Genomic DNA, 7,998 nt, shown 5'->3' with positions numbered 1-7,998 from the left:
CTCCATGTGGGTCAGCTTATTTATGACAGCTGATAATTTTATTGGATCCCTCTCGTCGAGAGGTGTAGGATTGATCCAACGATCATCCGATTCCGATAAGTATTTATGGAGATATGAATTTATTTTGTTTATGTAATTATAGTCGAGCCGACCAGCTCTTATGTAGGCTCTAGAAGCCCAACCAACGTGTCTATTCATCATCCTCATTTTGGTATAAATAGATGAGGATTTGATATCATTTGCACACACGTATTCTTGAGGTGATCTCCTCTCCACGTCTGGGTTTTGGGAGAAGGAGAGAACCAAAAGAATACGCTGGCCTAAGAAGGAGCCCTAGCTGCAGATGATGCCCTAGCTGATCCAACGCAACCATAAGATGCCCTAAGTCACAGCAAAGGGAGGCTCAATATGCAGTACATGAAAGCTCTCTGTAATGATATAACACGCAGTCAGGCAATCCATTGTATATATATGCGTTATACGCACAGCTCTCTGAAATGATATAACACGCAGCTCTCTGAAATGATATAACACGCAGCTCTCTGTAATGATATAACACGCAGTCAGGGAATCCATTGTATATATATGTGTTATACGCACAGCTCTCTGAAATGATATAACACGCAGCTCTCTGTAATGATATAACATGCAGTCAAGAAGGCATACACATACGGGAATGAATGTCACGTAGTCATATAATATACACTGCTATAAAATTGTATTGGAAGAAGCAATGAGCTCTGCGAATACGTCCCATCAAATATATTTTGCTGTTAACAGTTTGAATTCGTGTTATTTTGAAATCCGCGGTAACAAGTTGGGTTAGGGTTTAGATCAGATGAAGAATGCAGAGGTGGTTCAAGTTTCTTCTTCCGATTCATCCGATTCATCCAATGGAGATTCTGATGGCTCAGAATATGTTATTGATATCGACGATAAAGACAATGCCGAAGGCCGGGCTAATTCGTCCAGCGATGATAGCGAGTTGAGTGACAACGAAGTTGACCATGACTCTGTGGAAGACGATGTGATCTAATGCGCTGGCCTAAACGTAGCAAATCAATAGATACATATACGCAGGCACGCAGTCAGTCACTCAGGTATATATATTCGACGCAGCCCAGGCATATATATATTCAGGCAATATTCATATATATACGCAGGAAATGGGAATGCAGTCACATATGGTCTCATACGCTCCTTCCACAGCAATAGATACATATACGCAGGCACGCAGTCACTCAGGTATATATTCAACGCAGCCCAGGCATATATATATCTCAGGCAATATATATATACACACAGTAAATATATATATATACATGCACAGCATTCACGTATGATATAGTCACGCAGGAAGTATATACGCAGAGACAATACGAAGGCCATGAAACATGATACGTAGGTCATACACAGATGTTGGAAATGGCTATACTATATTCATGGGCAGAAAGAGTAATCTGGCCGAAATCAAGTTTGAATTAAGGCAGCAGCAAGGTCACGTTGGTTAACCATCTCAGATGTCTCCGAGATACCATCATAACCTAACCTAGGAGTTGTGGTGAGGACGATAGCTGCCCTATCACAATGAACAACAATGATAGAATGCCATATGTTAAAGGCAGTTGCATGATGATGATGCACATTAGTATGGGCAGCATGAAGTTGAATGATGATCATGGACATGGGCAGCATGATGCAGTATGCAGTGGTGCAGCTTGAGAACCTAATGATGATAGGTGAAGGAGTCACCTCGGAGGATCAGTTGAAGCAGAATGTCTTCAACTGATCTCATCGTTATGGAAGATGATCTATGATCAGAACTAGACAAGTCAAAGTGTTGACTTCTGTTGTAAATGTACTCTCTCTCTCTTTCTCTGCTGAACTTTGAAGATAAAAGAAGAATTGATCAAGGGTTTCCCCACACATTGTGGGGTTTGTCCCTGGCTCGCGCCATATCTTGTGTCCTCTTGCCTTGGCTTGTCTTCTGCGATTTATATTTATGTTCTATCTGCAGTTTATCTTAATGCTGATGTGTTTTGCTAATTTTGCTAACAGTGAAAATTTAAATAAATTGCTCTAGCATAGAACATACCAAATCTTAACAATCTACCAGTGTTGGTGATACACTACTATACTAACAAGATGGATCACTTGATGTCAAGGTAGATATTTCATGATCCAATACTATGATCAGTGTGTAATATTACAAATGATATTTTGAAATATCAAGGAAAAAAGAAGAACTTAATTAGGATTTATCATGGAAAAAAGAACTTAATTAGGATTTATCATGGAAAAAAGAACTTAATTAGGATTTTATCTGGATCTATTCAAAACCGTCAGTATAATATTACAAATGATATTTTGAAAAAAAATTCTTAGTATACTAATAATCATAGAGATATTAGTATTCATATTCATTATTGGATAGAAAGTACAAATTCAGGCATATTAATTATTTGTGCCTCAAAATTATGAAGCAGCAGCTAAACTAAAAAATGGCTTCAATTTTTCCAATCACATAATGTCTTAACTCTATTTCCATTAACAAATGAACAGATACAGATATCTACAAATTCAAGCATCTTAATTATTTGTGCCTCAAAATTATGAAACAGCAGCTAAACTAAAAAATGGCTTCACTTTTTCCAACCACCTAATGTCTTAACTCCATTTCCATTGACAAATAAACAGATACAGATATCCGCACTCAGTGTGTAATATTACAACTACACATTACAAATAGTCAGTGTGTAATATTACAAATGATATTGTGAAAAACAAATGTCTTAACTCCATTTCCATCGACAAATGAACAGATACAGATATCCGCAGTCAGTGTGTAATATTACAAATAGTCAGTGTGTAATATTAGAATGATATTTTGAAAAATAAATCTCTCGAGGATAAAAAGTACCAATTCAGATATACTAATCATTTGATAGAAATCCAAGAACAATTATCTAGAATCTCAACTTATTATATAGTAGCCTCAAAATTATGAAGCAGCTTTAGAGGTTGCCGATTGATTGCCTTCCGCTTCAATTTTTCCAATCACCTAACGTCTTAACTCCATTCATTAACTTCATTTCCATTGACAAATGAATAGATACAGATATCCTGAACTCCATGGACAAATGAATAGAAACAGAAATAATGATATAAATGCAATTCCAGCGACAAGTACTGGCATGGTTATTGATAATCAATTAAATATATATATGTCAGGATACAAAATTGCAAAAGAACTCCATGGGCAAATGGATAGAAACAGAAATAATGATATAAATGCAATTGCAGTGACAAGTACTGGCATGGTTATTGATAATCAATTAAATATATATATGTCAGGATACAAAATTGCAAAGATAAAAAATTTTAATAAAAAACCATTCATACAAAGATTGGTACAGAAACTAACCCACTTTGCAACTTGTGGTAAATCCCGGTTAGTTATATCACGTTCTTTTCGTTCTTTTTAACTAAAAACATTCATCCGATATACCCAACCACAAGCATTCGGATCGAAGTTCTGGGCTATGTGAGGATTAGAAAAGTCCAGATATTTGTCGGAGCGATGGAAACTCTCACCACCACTGCACCATTTAAATTTCCTTGGAAGTTAAAAGACCAGAGTGCAGTCAAATCTCTCTTTACTACAATATCATCATCATCATCCAAGGATTTGTACTACAATATCATTATCCAAAAAGAGGATCTTGTCCAGTTTTTTTGGAACTTGTCCACCTTTGGGTAAACTGGAAGTAAATACAAGTGAAAATCCAAAATCCAAAAAAAGAATCTTGTACTGCAATATCATTATCCAAAAAGAGGATCTTGTCTAGTTTTTTGGGAACTTGTCCAGCTTAGGGTAAACTTGAAGTAAATACAAGTGAAAATCCAAAATCCAAAATCCAAAAGGAAAATCTTGTAGTGCAGTATCATCATCCAAAAAGAGGATCTTGTCCAGCTTTTTTGGATGTTGTCCAGCTTAGGGTAAACTTGAGATAAGTACAAGTGAAAATAATTTAACAGAGATAATTAATTGAGTTTCGATACTTCAAATTGGAGGCCTGCTGCCAAATTAGTTGGATGATCTACCTTAAAAACTTGGAACACTCTTTGCTGCCCAGTGCCACCTGACTTGAAACTCGCTCTAACTTTTTAGTGTTCTTACCTGATCATCTCCAGATTGAAGCATGGCTCACAGCTTTTGGGTTACACAATGGTACAACCATCTAATTGTTCTCTTCTCTGGTTGTGGAGAGAAGCAGCGAAAATCATTTAACATCGCTTATTTTGAGTTTCGATATTTCAAGTTTCAATATTTCAAATTGGAAGCCTGCTGCCAAATTAGTTGGATGATCTACCTTAAAGTAAAATAATATTCCTGTAGCATTTAACGTAGCTAATTATTTTTAGTTTCGATACTTCAAATTGGAAGTCTGCTGCCAAATTAATTGGATGATTTACCTTAAAATAATATTCCTTCACTGCTTCAGATTTGAAACCATCGGCTGTAGATTGGCCTGGAGGGTTTTCTAAAAACCATATTCCCTGATTGCTACAGATTCAAGCTGCCAAAGAACTGGACAATAAGAAGAATTTAGCCATTTGAAATCACCGACTAATCATCAACTATAGCTTTGCCAGGAGGGTTTTCTAAAAGCCACATCTTCATAACCCCATTTAATATATCCGTCAGAAGATGAAATATTTTTCAGGTTCCTGAAACAAACAAAGGAATATGCTGAATGAGAAAGAAAAAAAAATGACTGATTACCAAAATAAAACAGTGTGACACTGAAATCAAAGGAATATGTTGAATGAGAACCAAAAAAATGATTGATTACCAAAATAAAACAGTGTGGCACTGAAATCAAGTTCATACCTTGGCATTCAGTATGGTTGAATTAATCACAACAGAGGTAGCTAGCACATTGTCAGAAAATAATGCATAATGATAGACACTGGGGTCCTCCAACTTCTCCTTGTTAGGAAATTCAAGCTTTTCAGGTGCAAGCATGTCGTAATCAATTGTCAACCACATTGACACAGTACATGCCCTTCGGAACAGTCTTTGTTGCCCAGTGCCAACTGACTTAAAAACGTGCTCTGCCTTTTTAGTGTTCTTACCTGTTCATCTCCGGATTGAAGCATGGCTTGCAGCTTTTTGGTTACAATGGTACAACCATGTAATCGTTCTCTTCTCAGGCTGTGGAGAGAGCACTTTTTAGTGTTCTTACCTATTCATCTCCAGATTGAAGCATGGCTCGCAACTTTTTGGTTACAATGGTACAACCATGTAATTGTTCTCTTCTCGGGCTGTGGAGAGAAGCAATTGAGTTTCGATACTTCAAATTGGAAGCCTGCTGCCAAATTAGTTGGATGATCTACCTTAAAATAATATTCCTTCACTGCTACAGTGGAAGCCTGCTGCCAAATTAGTTGGATGATCTACTTTAAAATAATATTCCTTCATTGCTACAGATTCAAGCTGCCAAAGAACTGGACAATAGGAAGAATTTAGCCATTTGAAATCATCAACTGTAGCTTTGCTTGGAGGGTTTTCTAAAAACCACATCTTCATAGCCCCAAAATTCAATCTATCTGTTGGAAGATGAAAAACATGATTTTCAGGTTCCTGAAAATAACACAAGAATACGCTGATTAAGAACAAAAAAAAAATGACTGATTACCAAAATAAAACAGTTAACACTGAAATCAAGTTCATATCTTGGCATTCAGTATGGTTGAATTAATCACGAGAGGTAGCTACCACATTGTCAGAAAATAATGCATAATGATAGACGTTGGGGTCCTCCAACTTCTCCCCTTGTTAGAAAATTCAAGATTCTCAGGTGCAAGCATTGTTAGGATATTCCGACACATAGGATATAGTTAAGTTCAACTTGGTCTAGTATAGAGTTAGGTTAGAGTTAGGTAAAGTGTGTTTCTTTACCGTTGTACATTTTGTAACTTACAATCCGACGGTCACGATATGTAGTGATCCGACGGTTCACTCTCACCTCGGTATTACCGACACTTGATCCGTGGCTTGACACCCGATTGGTCCATGAGTTCTATTTAAAGCGCATGGAGGGTCATTGTTCGGGTAATCCGTGCATGAGAGAAGCTTATGTAAATTTTCATTCTTTGATTAATAAATTGTCTGTACCCACGTTGGGACAGGCCGTGGACTGTTTCCCTCCTTGCACTCTGAGGGTTTTAACCACGTCAAAAATACTGGTGTATTGATTTGAGATCTGGTTGTGAGCGGTGTCCTTTTGGTATTCTTCTGTGGAACTTACCCTGTAAATTCCTACATGGTATCAGAGCTATTTGAGGGCCGCGTCCGTTGGTGATCCAAATCTGAAGCCGGTAGAACTGCATGCGGCTGTCGTTTCCTAGATCTGCTGTTTCTGACTGCTTTCGGGCCGAGAGGACTGCTCTGTTGCATTCGGAGCATCTGTTTCAGTGAGGAACCCCTTTCGTTTCACGCGAAAAGGTTTCCGGTAGCCCTAGCTGCGTCATTTTTCAGATCGGGAGGTATACAGTGTTTTTTTTTGCAGTTTACTGTCATTTTCTCTCTGCTTATTTCGGTTTCGGTTTATTTAGCCTTTTTTTTTTCCCGGATCTATACCTTTCATTTCTGCGTATGCTCTTTGCCCTGCGACTCTGTGCGATCTGGGCAAATCAGAAACAGAAAGAAAGGATTTTTCTCATGCGTATGCTCTTTTCCCTGCACCTTAGTGTGATCTCGGAAAATCAGAAACATTGAGGAAAATATTTAGTTTTTCGGCTAAAAGCTAACTTTGAGATTTTTTTTAAAATTTCTAGTTTTTTGGCTAAAGCTAACTTCGAGCCGTAAGGTTCGTTTTTCTTTGGATATTCGTGTTGGGTTTTGTGTTTTGTGTTTTGTAGGGGAAAAGAGTCTTCCCAAGGCAAGCACGCAAATCGAGGCCCCCCCCCCCTCTCTCTCTCTCTCTCTCTCTCTCTCTCTCTCTCAAATCTTTTGTATAGATCAATTGGTTCAAAGACCTTTTAAGAGAGTAGAGGTCTTGGGTTCAAGTCTCCATTTTGTGGGGGCGGATTTTTTCATTCCCGCACATTCGCGCACTTTGCCGGCAACGTCAACAATTTTTTTTCAAAAAGCCATAACTTCTTCATCCGGAAGCCTTTTTCAGAGCCGTTTTTTTTAAAACCGCCTATTTTTTCGAGATCTATCCATTGGACCACTCACTTTCAGCATCTTCAGCTTCAGTTGTTTTTCAAAAATGGAAAGTCCATGCCAAGTCATTCTTGACAGCACTAACTACTTCCAATGGGTCGCCTACATGGGAGATTTACTTAGAAGTAAAGGTCTCTTCAGAATAGCCACAGACCAAGAGAAGAAACCCAAAGATGAAGACAAGGCCGAAAAATGGGAAAATCGACAAGATCAAGCACGTGGCTTGATAGGAATGTCTGTTTCTCCTGATCTTAGATTCCACATTGCAGAAATTGAAACTCCTCATGAAGCATTAGAAAAACTTGCTAAAGTTTTTGGGATTAAAAATGAAATTAGATCCCATCAACTTGAAAATGAGCTGCTTACTTTGGATCCTAATAATTTTTCTTGCATTGAAGATTTCTTGTCAAAATTCAAGAACCTTAGATATCTCTTGGAAGGTGTTAAAGTTAAGAAAGATGATGGTAACCTTATTTATTCCATCCTTACTAAGTTAGGGCCAGCCTACTCTGTATTTGTTTCCACTTTCCATTCTACCAGGGAAGCTTTCATTTGTCAAGGCAAAGACTACAAGCCCCCTTCCTTTGACTCCTTTTGTGATTCCTTAATAAGAGAACAAGAAAAACTCTTACACCTTGGTCTTCTTAATCTTGGAAACTCTTCCACAAAAGCGTTAGCCGCCCAGCAGCATCCAAATTCAAAGAATCCTAAGAAGTCTTATCCTCAAAGGAATGGTCCTAAACCAACTCAGCCTCAAGATGAAA

The sequence above is a fragment of the Pinus tabuliformis genome, chromosome 6 (assembly GCF_031772625.1).
Source record: "Pinus tabuliformis cultivar Carrire ecotype Pingquan chromosome 6, CPIR1, whole genome shotgun sequence".
Classification (NCBI taxonomy): Eukaryota; Viridiplantae; Streptophyta; class Pinopsida; order Pinales; family Pinaceae; genus Pinus; species Pinus tabuliformis.
This window is presented reverse-complemented; position numbering follows the sequence as displayed.